General features: G+C 47.3%; 1 protein-coding gene across 7 annotated transcripts in view; it reads left to right on the top strand.

The window, feature by feature from the left end:
• The window catches only part of COBL (cordon-bleu WH2 repeat protein), a 961684-nt gene that overhangs the window by 824622 nt on the left and 119536 nt on the right, over positions 1-17526 (top strand). The window lies entirely within an intron of this gene.

Below are 17526 nucleotides of genomic sequence, written 5' to 3'. Positions count from 1 at the left end.
ATTCCGTGATTGCAGTGTATCATTATAAAGTTCTGCATATTGAGATGTATATCAAATACCATCCATTACCCTCTTAGGAGATTTCTTATGGAGTCACTGGATGGCCATTGATCTATCTGTTGTGTGAATGAGTTTGCCTGAATTTGTGGTATGTATGTGAGAATCTAGGGTCTGTCTGTTTAGCGCCTGGGTGCTGCTTTCCCCTATAGCATCTCCTATGCATGGCATGTGTTTTTTTATCGTGATATTTATTTAATGTTGTCCTAATAAAAAAAAATTGATACCTGAAAATGTGGAGTAAAACGAATGGTATTGTTATATAATCTAGGTCTCTTTCATGTTATGTGTATTTGATTGTTTGTTCCCACGTGGCTCCCCTGTCTCTTCACTCTCAGGGGACTGGATTGACAGTTTCCCATGTTTTTTCATCTCCAACATTTTTGCGGATCCACTAAATAATTCAGGCAGTGGGTTTTAGTTTTGATTTAACATATTTTGTTTAACTGCCTGTCTCATTATGCCCTGCAAAGGTCTGATTGGGTGAAACCGTTGCTGTGAAAAACAACCCTTAAGTCAAGAGTCTCCAATCTTTTTCTTTAATAAGGTCTACTTATGTTCACTGAAAACATGCTGAGCTACCAAAATTATTTGTGTTGTAATAGTGACCACATCAGACAAAATTAAATTACTGGTCATCATATGCAAGATTACCAGCAGCATTCAAATCTGTTCTTCAGGCATGGTTGCCAGCACTCACTTAAACAAGCATTAGGAAAGCAAATAGTTCTCCCAATGCAACAGCTATTGGCTTTGCCAGTGTGTTTTAACCATGTTGCGCACCAGCATGGCTAAAAGTTAATGTCATAGCGGAGAGTGGTTTCGAGTGGAGTGTCTTAGAGTGTAGTAGAGTGGCAAAGAGTGGAGTACGGGTCGTAGAGTGGAGTGGAGTGTTGTATAGTGGAGTAGAAGTGTGTAGAGTGTAGGGGCAAAGAGTGGTGGGCGTAGAGTGGAGTAAAGTGTTGTGGAGTGGAGTATCGTAGAGTGGTGGTGTGTAGAGTTGAGTAGAGTGGCCTAAAGTGAAGTGACATAGAGTGGAGTGGTTAAGAGTGGAGTAAAGTAGAGTGTCATATCGTGTAGGGGCAAAAAGTGGAGGATGTAGAGTAGAGCAGGGTAGAGTGGCGTAGAGTGGAGTGCCATAGCGTAGAGCGGACTAAAGAGTGATAGACTGGAGTGGCATAGCGTGGAGTGGTGTAGAGTGGAGTAAAGTGGCATTGGGTGTCTCAGAGTGGCGTGGCATAGAGTGGAGTGGCATAGAGTGAAGTGGCATAGAGTGGAGTGGCGTATAATTAAGTGGCGTGGAGTGGAGAGGTGTAGATTGGAGCAGAGTGGCCTAAAGTGAAGCTGGGGAAGTGGCGTGGAGTGGAGTGGAGTGGTGTGGAGTAGCATAGAGTGGAGTAGAGTGTTGTGGAAAGGAGTAGAGTTTTGTAGAGTGGAGTATGGAACAATGGAGTAGAGTGTTGTAGAGTGGAGTTGCGTAGAGTGGAGTGGCAAAGAGTGGAGTGGCTTAGAGTGGAATGGCATCACTTAGTGCACTGATCTGTTTTGATCGTATTAAAATATTTGTTTCCACCACACTTTAGTATTGCAAAAAAGTGCTGCATTTGTGCTTTCCTAATTTTTATATATTCTGAAATATTAGCACAGTTCAATTACAAACATTTAGGCTTTGTTGTGTGCTAAAAAAAAAATATTTTCTTTCCCAGTACCCAGCAGGATTCTCACATAAATCCTCTCATTTTGAAGTCAGCGAAAGAAAAGTTATCCCAGATTTAAAGGCCTATTTACAGAAAGTGAGCATTAGTTGAAGAATACAGTAAATAGGGTATGCTTCACGGGCGGGACGAACTCCAAAAACTGAGAGTTACAAACCACAAAGACAATGGTAAGCAATGGGCAGAATGCATTCCCAGAGAAGCTTTCAGAATGTCCGCAAGAAGTCTTTTAGCAACCAGATAGGATTGCTGTCTGGCAGGCTTTGACCTAAAAAAAAGGCTTGGCTGCAATGCCCCTAGAATCAATGTAATAATATTCGTAATATCTCGCCAGTGCTGCGTGATTCAACACTGAAATATCAGCTTTAAATATATTTTGGGAAATTCAGAATTTTTTCTCTGAACATCAGCTTGTAGGTTTTAAAAATGCAGATTCATCTCAAATATATGCTTTTCAGTTTGGTATACATATATTAATTCAGTCAAGCAAAGGCTTCTAAATTAGTAGGCAGAGCTGCAAACAAGGGAACTACTCGATGGAGAATCCTGTTTTAAATTTAAAAAAAGCGTGCTTTAGTGTCAAGAATTACTTACAACACTGGATCGGGACTGAGGGGTTGATATTGGGCCTCACTCTGGACGACTATGATGCCACTTTCGACCAAGCTTCTGTCTTTGTTCTTTCCCCTCCCTTGGAGGTTGTGTGGGGTCTAGAAGGGGTACTCTTTCCTCCTCTAGGGGGTCTAGCTAGTTTCATTATATAGGGGCGACAGGCACACTGCAAGTTGGGGGGGCTGTCTGGGCTCATGCAGGGGTGCAGGGAGGGGGGAGTTTTGTTGGGGTGGGTGGGTTGGGGTGGGGTGTTGTTCGTTTCTACCACAAGGCAAAAGCATTGTTGTGTTATTTCTAAAGTGCTCTCTGGGGGACGAGTGATGGCTTCTGTTTATGATGGGGGGTAGGGGACTGAGTCTGTTGTCCTGGAATGTTAATGGATTGGGGGACAGGATAAAACGAGGTGTGGTCCTGCAGTTCTTGAAGCGAATTTCGCCCGATATAGTCTTTCTGCAGGAGACACACCTCCTTGGCAACTCCTTTTGTGCCATGAATCGACGGGGCTACCGCCTTGTGGCCCATTCGGGCTTCACGTCTGGTTCAAGGGGTGTGGGCATTATGGTTAAGAACTCGCTCCCGTTGGAGATTGATGAGGTGCACCATGACGACAGGGGACGTTACACGGTTTTGGTGGGTAGAATGGAGGGCAGAGTGGTCATTTTCGTGTCTGTTTATGTCCCGCCGGGGCTGCAGACGACCACCTTTGCGGATCTGGGGCGCCTCCTCCTTGGCCTTCCGGAGGGGATTTTAGTGGTGGGGGGGGATTTTAATGCTGTGGTTTCCGGAACTGTGGATCGTCACCCCCCTAGGGATCTCCCCCGTGCCCAGGCGTGGTTGTCTGGCCTCCTGGATACCTTGGGGCTGGTGGATTGTTGGCGTTTGAAACATCCCACGCAGCTACAGTACACCTTCCATTCAGGGGCTCATGGTAGTCTCTCACGACTAGATTATGTCCTGGTTCCGGCGGCGCACGTTGGGAGGATAGGGGAGGTGCGCCATTTGGCACGGGGTATTTCGGACCACTCCCCGCTCTTGTTGCACTTTGATATTCTTCCGAGGGGAGAGGGTAGGGTGGTCCCGATTAATCCCTGGTACCTGCGTGACCCCACCATTCGCGCAGAGCTGGTTAAATCCCTGAAGCGCTACTTTGACGAGAATGTGGGGTCTGTGTCATCGGCGATCTCATTGTGGGAGGCGTTCAAGACGGTACTCAGGGGAGAGGCCTTGTCCCTTATTTCCCATTCCCGGAGGCGCGAGCGGGAGGAGGTGACCCGTGTTGAAGCTGAGATAACCGAGTTGGAGGGTGATCTAGAATGTGGGGTGACGGATGACAAATTACATGTTCTCCGACTCAAGCAAGCGGCTTATAAGGCCCTCGTCACGGAGACGGCCAGGGGCCTCAGGAGAGAGCAACAGGGGAGACTGTATGATGTGGGTGATAAGGCTGGTAAATTGATTGCGTGGCTGGACAAAAATGAGAGAGCGAGTCGAGTTGTCCCGTCGATTGAGAAACTGGATGGTGTGTGTGTCACGGAACCGGAAGAAATAGTCGATTGCTTTGCAGAATATTTCCGTGGGGTGTATTCCCGGTGTCCTCCCGCTCTGAAGAGGATTCCCACGCCCTGCTCAGGGATATCGCGCTGCCTTCCCTTTCGGAGGAGGACAGAGTGTCGTTGGACGCCGCTCCAACTTCCGAAGAAATTGCCCTCGCCATACGTTCGGTCGCTTCCGGCAAGGCCATGGGTCCTAATGGTCTTCCCATCGAGTTGTATAAACTGCGACCGGATACGCTGGCGCCGCATCTCCGTGCTATGTTCCTCGCGGCCCACTCGGCGGGTTCCCTCCCGCTAGACCAGCGTCTAGCTACTATCGTGGTTATCCATAAGGAGGGGAGGCCACGGGACCGGGTCACATCCTATCGGCCTATTTCGCTATTGAATGCGGAGCCGAAAATCCTTGCCAAGGTGTTGGCCAATCGGCTGGTCGGCGTAGTGTGTGACTTGATTCACCAGGATCAGTCCGGCTTTATCCCTCATTGCAATACGGTGCTTAACCTGCGGCGTTTGCATGGGGTGCTCGCACGTGTCCCGTTCATACGAGAGCCGGCCATTTTGGCGTCCTTGGACGCCACTATGGCGTTTGACACGCTTGAATGGCCTTATATTTGGGCGACGCTCGCGAAGTTTGGGTTTGGCCCAGGATTCATCAGTTGGGTAAAATTGCTGTACTCTGGCCCGCTGGCGCAGGTGGTGGTGAACGGTAGAGTGTCGGCTCCGTTCGAGCTGGGCAGGGGCACGCGGCAGGGCTGCCCGTTATCGCCGCTCCTTTTCGCGCTCGCCTTGGAGCCCCTGGCGGAGTGGCTGCGGTGGGAACCTTCTATGCGTGGTCTCCGCTGGACCCCCGAGTATGAGGACCGCGTATCTCTATACGCTGACGATATTCTCCTGTACCTGGCCTCCCCACGTAAATCACTGATAGTACTGGTTGATGTATTGCATTCATTTGGTCTTAACTCCGGACTTGTCATCAACTGGGCTAAATCGTGCGTCTATGTTCTCTCTGGGGAGGATCCTATCCTTCCGCGGGGCTGTCCTATCCAGATCGCCCCGCGGGGATTTCGGTACCTGGGTGTCTTCATTACCCTGGACGCGGAGGCCCGATATAGTCAGAACTTGCTTCCCCCCCTCCAGCGCCTGAAGGAGGATGTTGCGCGTTGGAGGCGCTTGCCGCTCTCGCCGCTCGGCCGGGCGGCATTGTTTAAGATGATGTCGCTGCCGCGTTTCCTGTACGCTCTGCAGAACACAATGGACGTCGTCCCGGCGCGCTACTTTCGCGAGGTGGAGAGTTTGCAGCGCCGACTGTTCTGGGAAGGTAGACCGCGTATCGCCCTGGCGAAGCTGACGCTCCCGTGGTATGACGGGGGGATCGCCCTCCCGGATATCAAACGGTATTATTGGGCCTCCCAGCTGGCTGCGATTAATCACGGCCTGTACGGGCCCGCTCTAAACCCGGCCTTTGAAATGGATAAGATGCTACTGCCGGGTGGTGATTATAACCGAGCGCTTTACTCCGGCTCGCTTGACGCACGTCTGACGGGCCCCACGCGTGTCATGGTATGAGTGTGGCACGCGGCTAATGTGGCGATGGGGTGGAAAGATCGTTTGACCCAGGCGTTGCCACTATACGCATCTGAGCAGTTGGGCTCCCTGTGGACCTCGAAGGGCTTTGAAAAGTGGGACATGATAGGCATCAGCAGGGTGGGTGATCTCTGGACGAGGGGGGGATTCAAAACGTTCGAGATGCTACAGACAGAATTCCAGTTGCAGGACAGGGAGTACTTTCGGTATATGCAGATCCGTCATGCGCTATGCTCCGTATTCCCGGACGTTGCCTCCATCCCGGAGTATTCCCCTCTGGAGGATAGAGTGCTAGATGGACATGTACCGGACAGCACGATTTCATTAATCTATAAAAAACTTATTAATGACCGCTCGGGACTGCTGACTAACCTTCGTGAGGCATGGGTGGCCGATGGATTGGAGCTGGATGACGAGGACTGGGTATCGGCGGTGGCCTCCCCGAAAGAGGTGGCCATACCGGCCCGCCTTCGCTTCGTCCAGCTCAAGATACTCCATAGGGTCTATATTACGGGGCCAAGGCTACTGCGTATGGGCTATGCTGTGGACGGGTTGTGTAAGCGTGGGTGTGGTTCTTTGGGGACCTTTCTCCATATTTTGTGGGAATGCCCGGAGGTGGAGCGATTCTGGCGTGGTGTGCATGAGGTCCTGCGGGTGGTTACGCGTGTGTCGCTGCTGCCCGAAGCGAGGAGATGCCTGTTGAATGTGTGGGAGCCAACCGACTACTCGGTGCCGCAGACGCGGTGGGTGACTCTGGGATATATGGTGGCCAAACGCGACATTGCTCAACTGTGGGGTTCCCAGAGATCACCGACTGTCTCGGCATGGAAGGATAACATGGATTGGTGCATGTTTCGGGAAAAGGTGGTGTATGTTGCGAGAGGTAAGCCTGGGACATGGGTGAACGTATGGGGCCCCTGGAACGCCTACCGCGGGGGAATCTGTACCCCGCCGTTATTGCCCGATCCGTCACCGGCCCCGTCCCCTTAGCCAGTTTATCTCCCCGGTTCCGGGCACTGAGTCCACCTAATCCCAGTCTTGACCTTTTTCCCCCCCTTGATACTCCTATGGATTGGTAGGGTCCCCCCGCTAGGGGAGCACATGCTGCTGTTTCCGATTGTGGGTTGCCTTGTGGATTTGTTTTTTTGTTGTTATTTATATTAAAATGAAACCGTTATGTGGGCCCGGATGGTGTGGCTACCACCGCTTCTAACTCCTGTGCATTTCCCTTTGCCGCGGCATGCACGCTATTGTTTGTATCACATGCTCCTCTCGCTTGCTAGCGGCCGGCCGGAAGGTTGTAGGCCCATCTTTGTATATTTTTTGAATTTTGTAATAAACGGTTAAAAAAAAAAAAAAAAAAGAATTACTTACAAAAGTAGAGTAGATAGTAGTGATTTTCGGTTTGTGCAGAAGACGGTAGATATCGAAGGAGAGATTTCGGATGAAATGAAATCCTTCCCGACTGTGAAACAAATGACAGCCAGATCAGTGCGATGAGTAGGAATGACTAGAGACACCAGAGAAAAGGGGTAATGAATCCGATGAAATGTTGTTACACTTAAACAGCATTTGGCCAGGATACAGAAGAGGTAATTGAGAGTGAGGAGTAAGAGGCTGATGAGATCATTGCCAAATGAAAGAATGCTGTCGCCCGACCTCTTTTGAAGAGCTGTGCAATGTACAAAACCCCTTACACGGGCATTTGTAACATTTAATGCTGACATATGTGTATTGATTGCAACGCTTTATCGGATATACTGTGCCTTCCCCTGGAGTTCATGCTGCTGCCAGTATTAGACGCAATGAGAGCATAACTCCTCTATAGACGACGGACAAAGCTAATTGAATAGACTTGACCAGCGTGGTGTGCTAAGTGCTGCTCATAGCCACCTTTGAGACTCCTCTAAATTTTACTTCCCTACTACTAGTCTTTTTTTAAGCTTCATTTTCAGCCCATTCCTAGAGAATCAAACTAGAATCGTGCTTGCCTGTTTTTGAGTCTAAAGTCTGCTCGGCATGATGTGGTGTTTCTTGATCTGCTACTAAATTGTGTTATATTGTTTTGGTATTTTTACAGCGCCTACTACTCTGACGAAGCGCTGAAGTAATTTTGCAGGCAGTTTGCATGATACTCCGTGGGTTCCAAGTGTTAAGGATTTAGTCAAGCATAACGTTAGTCAAACTGGTCCAGACAATGTCACGCAGTTTGTGTTATTCCCACGTAAATTTGTGCAAACCTCAGAAATACTATAAGTGCCTGCTAATGAGATAGTGGAACGCTGCAGACCACTGATGAAATTGACACGCTCATGGGTATTAATTGTTACACTGTTAGTGATTTAGCTACCAGTGGTGTAGCCAGTGAGTCAGTGGCCCCAGTACAAGGAAGGAAATGGGCCCCCAGCATATGTTTGAGTTGTGAAATACTGTAATTATCAGTGTTCAGTGGGCCCCTCAGGCCTATGGGCCCCAGTGCTGCTGTGCCTGCTGATTCAAAAGGAAGCTACTCCCCTGCTAGCTACCGTATCTGTAGTGCACAGCTCTACTTACAGCCGGTTGTGTGGATAGAGCTTTCTGATTGGAATAATAGAATCAAGTCTTCTAGTCTTCTGAATGTAGAGTCCTGCTGGACTTGTGGCGATGCAGCACTTTACTTGAGTCTGCATTAACACCCACACCACATCCATCCATCACAGGCATCACCTGAAGTCAGGTGACCCAGCCGATAAAAGGGGGCGGGTGCAAGTGCCCTGGGCCAGTTGTTCGTGTCTTTACTTTATTTAGCATGTGGGCCTATGGCCCACAACATTGGCGACAAGGATGACTGGACCCCACTTGCTATTACAACCTGTCAGCAGGTCTACCACAGCCACAGTGCTGACACTATTACCACCTATTTCATGCTGTGGCAGCCAGGCAATCACGTATCGGGAACTGGAGGTGCGACACGGCAAAGCCTTCTCCAGGAGGAGACCAAATCATCGGAAGACTGCTCATGTTGCCCAGCCAAACCAGAGTTGTTTGCGCTTGGCACCAGCTTCACGACAGGTCAGCCCCAAAGGTGGTGAGCAAGGACTTTGAGCTGCATTACTCTGCTGATATACCGTCGATACTTACTCCTGCACACCAGGCCCACCTAACCACACGAACGCACTCACCAGCTCCTGAACAGCAGTGGCCGCTTGCCTCCAATGAGGTGAGGGGAGAGGGTTGCATGTGAGCCTGGATGCACAAGGGAGAAGAGCGTTCCGACCCTGCCTCTTTACTGAGTGGGGCATCACAGGAGGACTCCCGGATCATGATATGTAACCCACCAAGTGCCACCCACTAAAGAGACTGAGGCCCTTATTTACTAATTTTTGGCTTACGGCAGCACCGCAAGTCTTCCTGCTGCGCTGCCCCACGTCAAAACAAAAGGGCAGGAATGCTCTATGTCTATGAGATACAGTGCATTCATGTCCTCCTCTACTGCGCTGGCACACAAATGGCTGCCTAACGCCAATGGTGCAAGTTTTGAAATCAGGTTTTTTTGTGTAGGAAACCCTTACGCCACCTCTGGGAAAGCGTAGGCTTTTGATGCATTCCCAAGTTTACAGCATGTTGTAGATCTGGAAACGTGTCAACTGCCAAGGGTGTTACGTCAGAGCACCCACCATAACACCCATAGCACACCTCCCCATTGCGACTTGCGCTGCGTTACCTTACACCATATCTACAAGGCCATGAAAAGCCACGTCATTAAATGTGACGCTCTGGCGGCGCAGGCCTTTTGTAAGTGAGGCCCTGAGTTTTCATATGTCCAGAGGTGCCACCCTGATTGTCCAAGCCCACCGGGTGGACATGGCACCTGGCAGGAAAAGTCCCAAGGAAAGTGAGGCCAGGATGGAAGCACACAGCGCAGTGACTGTGGTCCTGACACTCTGACCACATTGTCCTGCACCCTCAGGGCACACGGTGTCACACCCCACCCACCATGATTGATGGCAGGAAAGCCTCAAGGCTTATGTCCTGCATCACCCAGAGAAAGGATGCAGAACCACAGCTCCCTGCTGCCCACTGAAGAAGTTCCCGTAAGAGCGAACACCACGTAGTAGGAACTCTGTGAAGGTCCTGGAGGAGGGAACATGCAACTTGTGGCCAGACACAACACAGCCCTATAGAAGACAAGGAGAATTGGATCAGCAACCGCCCTGATCATCAGCAAGCCGGAGCCCAACACTCAAGGCTGAAGGCTGAACCTCTGAGACTGTCGACCATTGAAAGGTCAGTTTGGCTGGTCCCTTAGAAGGTGCATGCTGCTGCACCCAGAAGGAGAAGAGACTCGAGCAACAAGAAGTCTCAATTGCATAATTGGAAAGAAGGTGCTTGCTGAAGTACCAAGGAGAAAGAGGAGAAGAAAGTGTGACCTGTTGGTTCACACTAGGAAATCTGATGTGTGACCAAGCCCAGAAGGCAGTGCTTACTTTGTAAAAATAAAATAAGTGCCAATGAAAGTAAAAACACAACTACTAACCATCACACTTCTACAAGTGCGGCAATTTATACTATTTCAGGCCTCCAAAGCGATAACAATATCTTAGGCAGCAGGTATTAGTCATTTTAATGTATATTGAATTGATAACTACCTGTTGTGGTTATTTCTAAATTAGCCATACAGCTCCACCTTGTGGCAGACTGTCATAAGCACCGGTGTTGACAATTAAATGCCAGTGCCGAGAACCTGAAACCACTGGCTCGAATTAAGCCCTGTCAGAAGGCGGGAGGAGCAAAAGTGCCCAGGCCTGGAAGGCGCACTCAAGAGGACTTGAGACGCTGGCAGAGTGTATGTATCCACACAAATAAGCCACTAAGGTGAAATGAGGACAATCTGGTGACAGCACAGCAGGAGGACAGAGAGTAAGCCCAAGCATACATGAACCGAGTCTCTGCCCCACGTTTCCCAGTGTAACTGTCCAGACACAGTAAACGGTGGTTCAGCAATCCAGAGCATCCAGGCTAAAGAATACAGATGTCTCTACATAGAAAGGATGTAGGCACCTGGCCACCATCACTTGAAGTTTTTGACGACCCAAGAAGGAAGGCCTGCGACCATCAAGGCAAGTCATTGTCACCTGTCGTACAGGTTCACCACATGCCTGTCAAACACCATCATGATTGTCCCTGTCTAGTGCATCAACAATACTACCCATGGAGCATCAAACAAACAGAGTGAAGTACGACACTGGCAAATGACCAAAAGTCAAGAAGCAGTAATGACATTCTGAAGAGTCAGTCAGTCAGCGGCTACCTGCTTACCCTGCCTGCATCGTGATCTGCGTAGCCGGAGCACGTCTTGACCATGACCCATCTACCACTACGGTTACACAAGTGACTAGGCAGTGGCTCATCGGCAGTCTTGCAGCAGCACCGAGGCAGCACACACGCAGCCCCAGCACAGACCACAAACAGTCCCATGACAATCCATCCAAAGGGCCTCCGCAAGCATAAGTAATGAACTTAACATTGATCCACCAACGGATTGCAGGAGATAGTAGGGGCTCAGAGTGCAGACTTCAACAAGGTGCAGTGTGGCACGACTGTCTTCAGTGGGTTAAGCAACTCCACCAAAGTAAGCTTCATGATGGACTCCCACAGTGCTCCTAATGCACCTATTTTCGAACTGTTGACGCACACCACAAATAATCTGAAGCATCTGCAGAGTGGACCAACTCCATACAATGTACATGACTCCAGCCGGCGTGCGGCCAGAAGGCTTTGGCTTCTTTGACCCAGTGTTCATACCCTGTTTCACACCAGGTTAGATTATGAATGCGAGCAGAGATATCGTGGTGCAGTCAGCTTCATCAGTCTATGAGTCCACTGCTGTCTTGCTGATTGACTCTGGGGCTGATGGATTACGTCATGTCCAGTTTGTTTTGTGTTGTCTCCACAGGCTGGACTTGTTGTCCTTTTGGTATGTTTTTAGGGAGGAATGTAGTGTCCTGCTTCACATGTGGTGATGCAACCCTTCCCCTGAGGCTGCACTAACACCCACCCCACACCCATCCATCACAGGCATCACCATGACCCTTGCAATAAAAGAGGCCGGGTGCACGGTGCTCTGGGCCACTTGAGTAACACAAGCAGTTGTGTTCACATCATTACTTTATTTAGCAAGTAGGCCCAGGGCCTACAACACAACATTGAACATGCTTAAGATTTGGCTGACGTTCACTTTAGGTGAATCGTTCCATTTTGTTCTTGGTTACAGAAAACCTGGTCTGGTGGTCATTTTTAATAATGTATTTTATCAAGTGTTTTCATTTTGCATGAAAAAATAACGATAACCACATTAAAGAAGAAAGCAATACTTTCCCTTTACCGTTCGTACTTTTAAACAATATTTTAGCCTCTCTTAATCTCAGATTACGTCATGTGCAGTGTCATAAAAGGTCAGTCACTCATGGTCCAGGTGCAAATTCCTTAGGCTCCCGACCTCCCTGCCTGTACTGTTTCTGGTGCTCCTTAGAAGTGTTTGCTCTCTGCCTGTTACTTGCACACAATTCAACTAAAGGAGAACCTGCAGGTACAGATAGACCCTCGGACATCAGTGCTGCTGGGCTGCGGTTCAGAATTGGCGTCTTCCTGCGTCCACACACTGTTTCCACTGCCTGTCTTATATTACACTGCAGGTCTGAGATCTCACTTACCATGCCTCCGGGTTTGACTGCCTTTGCTCTCTGTCTTTAGTTCCTTCACTGTCTCCTCAAGCAATTGCTTCTGACCCATGCTAGAGTCACGAAATGGAGCAAAACCTGCTTTAACTTGAGCCTTTTTTTCATTCGTTTATATTACGCCTCTAAAATGTTAGAAAGTTAAATATGAAAAGCAAAACAAAAACATCCCAATAAGGGGATGAGGCTTACGGGGATGGCTTTTTATATCGAGACACATTTGGCGTAGTTTATGTGAATATGATTTTGTCTATCTGCTTATTTGCTTATCTTGCAAACTAGGTTCTATTCCCGGATGAGAAACCTGACTAAGCATTATGAGTTTATAGACAAATTATTTTACATCCTGTGCTTCAAGTTGTAAACAAATATTAGGCACAATATGCTTTCTAGTTCTATCTCAGGTAAGTGTCTATTGCCCCATATTCATTCAAGCATTCTAGGTTCTACTGCCCCCACTTGCAGCACACACACAAAGTGCTGGCTGGCTGATTTAGTAGGAAACAATCATGAGGGGCTCTGTAAGGCATTGGATAAGCTACTCTCGGTGGTTTAAGTTAGATGAGAAATTCTACATTGTCATGGAGGTATCGGAGGAATTTTATCAAAAACTCCTGCACTCTGTATTCTCAACAGCATACGCAAGGATGGATATGATAACCTGCTAGACTTGAATACACTTACAAGCATGTGTTGCAACGCTGCCTGGTACACTATTACCAATCAGACCGACTTTGCCTTGTGAAATAATGTTTGTCTCGCTTACAGAAACAAATTGCATATGGCAGTACAAGTTCTTTTTATCTCCTTCACTGCAGGAATAGAAAAAAAAAACAGACCATGCAGGGTGAAGAATGCAGGGTGCTTTCTATCTTATGCAAACAATCTAAGTCGGAGTTGGGGGGGCAGTCTACATCACAGTCATGGTTTTCACGGGGCACAAGTTGCCTTTTTGACCTCTGAAAAGATGATAAATAGATCAGTCTCTACCCGCTGATAGTTTTTTCTCCTAGTTATATTGGGACATTGATGAAATCTCACCAAAGGTGTATAGGATTTTATATACTCAGAATTGCCACAGCACTAAAACTAGCCTTGTTTACGTGGTGACTGTGAATAATTCCCAGTGCTAGGTTTTTAAGCATCGGCTGACATTTGGGAGTTCATGAAAGTGGGCATTCGTCACTTTGTGCAGTAATTAATTGAGGAATGTCCACAAATTCCAAAGTACTATTACTTGCCGGCCACACCGCCCCTGTTATCTCCAAGGGGTGAGATGAATGTTCCAAGTTCTTAGTGGTACTTTTCATTACTCCTAGTCCTGTTTGTCCTCGTCCCATGAAGATGAAGATTATCGGTGAGCAATTTGAACATTAGCTCCACGTCCTATTGTCCTCGTCCCCCTTCATTACTAATGAAGAAAACCAAAACAGTCTAACCGGCCTTCATATCCCAAACAATCAAAAGCATAATCCGCAGTCACATGCTGCACCCCTTAGTGATCTATTGTAAGGAAAGCTCTTATGATAAAACTGAATTTAAACCACCAACACCAAAATTCATTTTGTCATCCAAAACCTTTTCAGGACTATATTGCTTCTCAAAGGTATTTGGGGCTGCCCATTTATTAGATAGGCCTTCCTCTTAGTTCGGCCCAAAGAGCTGAAACCCCTCTGTTAGAATGACCCTGAATGCCCACTGCAGATGGGATACCCGATAAAGAATATGTTAAAGAGACAGTTTGTTTTATCCATTTGCTAATGGAAACCAAAGATGCTGAAAGGTGATCCTTCTCCCCTATTAGATGAACCTAAAGCAAAAAAGAGAGAATCTGACTTCCTGAAAACTTTGGCCCTTTCTAAGTAAATTGTCAGGGCTCTTTTAACATCCAAAAATGCCACTATAAATCCTGAGAGGCATCAGTCAATTCAGTTAAAGCAGGAAGAACTATCTCTTGATTCTTAGGAAAAGAAGTCGCAACCTTAAGAAAAAAAAGCCAAGTCCAGTCTAAGAATGACACCATTCTCATAGAAAGAAATAAAATGTTATTTAGCCATGAGTGCTGCAATCTCCCCAATTCTTATAGCCAATTGCCACCAAGAATACGACTTTCAAGGTAACAAATGTAATGTCTGCCCGGGAAAGAGGCTCAAAAGGGTGAGAGGTTAAAGCTCCTAGTACCAGTGGTAAATCTCAGAGGATAGAATTGTTTTACCACTGGACAAGAAACAGAAAAAATGTTTAAGAGCAGAGAAATCAAATCATCTCTATCAAATAGGTTTCGCCAAGGATCTCGAAAAGTTATTATTGCCACCCACGCCAAGCGTGACGTTGAAACAGTAGGATGCTTCTCAGAAAGTAAGATGCTTCTCATATCCTCCCCAAAGAAACTGTAGAACATCATTGAGATTACAATCATTAGGGGAAACATCATTCAAAGAACACAATTTTTGAAAATTTCCCCAATGCCTCCCATAAAATTTTAAAGTGGAAAGCCGTCTGGAATGTTGCATGACCAATACTAGATGGCCGGATAAACCTTTGCTTTGCTACACCCTCCTCTCAACTTCCACATCGATACCTGAAGCTCCTGGGAGAGGATCATGTTGGTGGACCCAGGGAGAGGGGTGCAGAGAAAGAAGCCATGCCTAATTGCCAGAGATCTGAGAAGCAGGAACCACAATCTAAAACTGAACCATCAACACCATTAGCCTGTCCTCTCCGTGAAGCCTGGCTACACATTTGGATACCAAAGGAATCGAGGGACAGGCATAAAGCAGCTTGTTGGGCAAAAGAATCATTAAGATATCCATCCCACATGCTCCCCTCTGCGGATTCCTAGCACAAAACCTTGGGACCAAAGCATTGGGCATGGAAGCAAATACGTCCAGGAAAGGAGTTTCACATTTCCTGCACATAGCTTGGAAAATTGGACTGGACAGAGACATTTCCTGAGATGAAGGAATGATTCGACCCAGGGAAGATGCTACCACATTGCCTAATCCCTTTATGTTTATTGAGACCAGGGACAAAATCTTGATTTCGGCCCAGTGAAATATCTGGACTGCTACTTGATTTAAGAACCTGAACCTGGTACCACTCTGGTTATTTAGACAGGCTACTGACACCATGTTGTCCAATCTGACCACCAGGTTCTGACCCATCAAGTTCTGCTGAAAATGTAAAACCGCCCTCAGAACGGCAGTGAGCTTTCTCCAATCCGAGGAGTGCCGGCTCTCCTGAAGTGCCGATATTGAATTCAAGTCCAATGCTGCTCCCCACCCAAAGACACTCGCATCAGTCGTTAGAACCTTTGAGGTATCCGGGCTGAAGAGCCACACCCTTGGTCAAAGATTCCGGGAGAGGCCACCATCTCAGCTGTTTCCTGATCTTCTGCATCACTGGTAACATCAGTTCGAAGTCCTCCAATTTCAGATCCAAAAAAGAGTGAATATGAACTCAGAGGGGCCAAATATGTAATCTCGCTACATGAAAGCAACCCTAGGATTGGATAGAGCAGGCTCTCCCAGCGCTCCTAAGAGCACTGGAGGCCAGCGCTTTCTGTAACCCAGCTATCTAAGACTGCTAGGTTAGAGAACTTTAAAATGCGCATGTCTGGCTGGTTGTCCCAAGATAACTGGCAAAACAGACATATGCATTTTAAAGCACCCATCTCCCTTATTGGTCCACCCCGTCACAACCCTTAGTTCAGGATGGGTTGCTGAAAAAATAAAATGGTAAGAAAGAAACTTTATTGCTGCTTTCTTTTTCAATTCTGGGGCTTGTGGGGCAACTCCTCTCTGCTCCATTGAAGGAGCGCCCCTGGTAAAACCCCTGACACTGTTCAGTCAAGAAACACCCAAAATTGCTTTTTTCAGCAAGAGAGCCTCTATTCCCCGCTGAATGGCTAATTGCTTGTTCTTGTTGGATGGCCAAGGGATAGGTCGCACTCCTGAGGCTTGGATAAGGGTACCAAACTCTATTTTGGAGCCAGATTTGACTATCTATGGAACCCATTTGACTGAACTGGAGAGTAGCAAAGACACCAAGAAGTGTCGAATTCTGCCTCCTACTGCAAAGACATGGCCGTTCCCATGTTAGTCAGTACCTCTGTTTGTTAGGAGACTTGGATTTCTTATCAGTCTCATTCCTAGGTCTGAACTTCTCCTGTTGATTCTGGTGCTGCATGTGAGATGCTTTGCGGAAACTTGACTTTGGCGGAAAGGAGACTTCTTAGAATTCTGAACAAAAGAACTCTGTTTAAAAGAAGATGAGTGTTTTTCTCCTTAAAGATCCTGCAAATTCTGTCATCCAGTTCAGCTCCAAACAGGTGAGTACCCTCATACAGGATTCTTAAGGCAGATGCCCTCTGAGCTGAATCCATCTTCTAATCTCTGAGACCCAAGTTATGCCGTGCAGCAATAGAGGTTCCAGGAGACAAGGCCATAGCCCTGAAAACATCAAGGGAAGTATCCAAAATATATTCAAATTGTCTCTCTATGCCTTCCAGTATAGAAGAACATTCTGCTCCATCTTCCACAGCTTTAAACAAATGTTTAAAGTCTGCAGTTAAAGACTGGGAGGGTAGGTCCCTTAAATCCCAGCTCTCAAAGCAAGATGGACACCTGACTAAACCTTCTTCAAGGCAGAATCAATTCTCTTATTGACTGATTATTAATGACAGCATCTTCCATAAGAGAATTTCTACTAACATGGCTTGAATATTAACAGGAAATGATTTCTGCACACCATGCCGAGGATATAAATTCGCCTTGAAATGCGGAAGAATGATCTTATCGGAATCTCTCCATTCCTTTTTTAAAAAAAAATAATAATTTAGATTATAAAGGTGCACTGGGAGATCCAGCTGGGAGGATTTTGAAATTACTCTTCCTGCTGAAATCCATATTTAGTTTTACATGCGCCAAGAGTTCCGGAAGCAAATCTTCCAATATATTGGTGCTTCTGATCATCATTTACTTGACTCTCTTCCTCTTCAGACTATGAGGAGATATCCGAAAATACATTTTCCTGGATCCCCTTATTGGGAGCCTTGTCATCCTTCAGCTCCAAAAGGGTCTCTTTAATAATTCTTTTTCCACCTCTCCTCCTCCCCTCCTTAGCAGATTTTCTCAGGGGAGCAGAGGAAGATGAGTCTGTTGTGGAGGTGGACACCACATATTTCCTCTTCCTTGAATGCTGGCCCATGATATAGCAGTAGAAAACAGCAAAAATTAGCCGCAAAGCGGTCTTACCTGCAATTTCGTCCAGCACTATATACTCTCCATC

The sequence above is a fragment of the Triturus cristatus genome, chromosome 5_2, assembly GCF_964204655.1.
Source record: "Triturus cristatus chromosome 5_2, aTriCri1.1, whole genome shotgun sequence".
Classification (NCBI taxonomy): domain Eukaryota; kingdom Metazoa; phylum Chordata; class Amphibia; order Caudata; family Salamandridae; genus Triturus; species Triturus cristatus.
The sequence above is the reverse complement of the archived record's forward strand: the minus strand, read 5'-3'. Positions and strand labels throughout refer to the sequence as shown.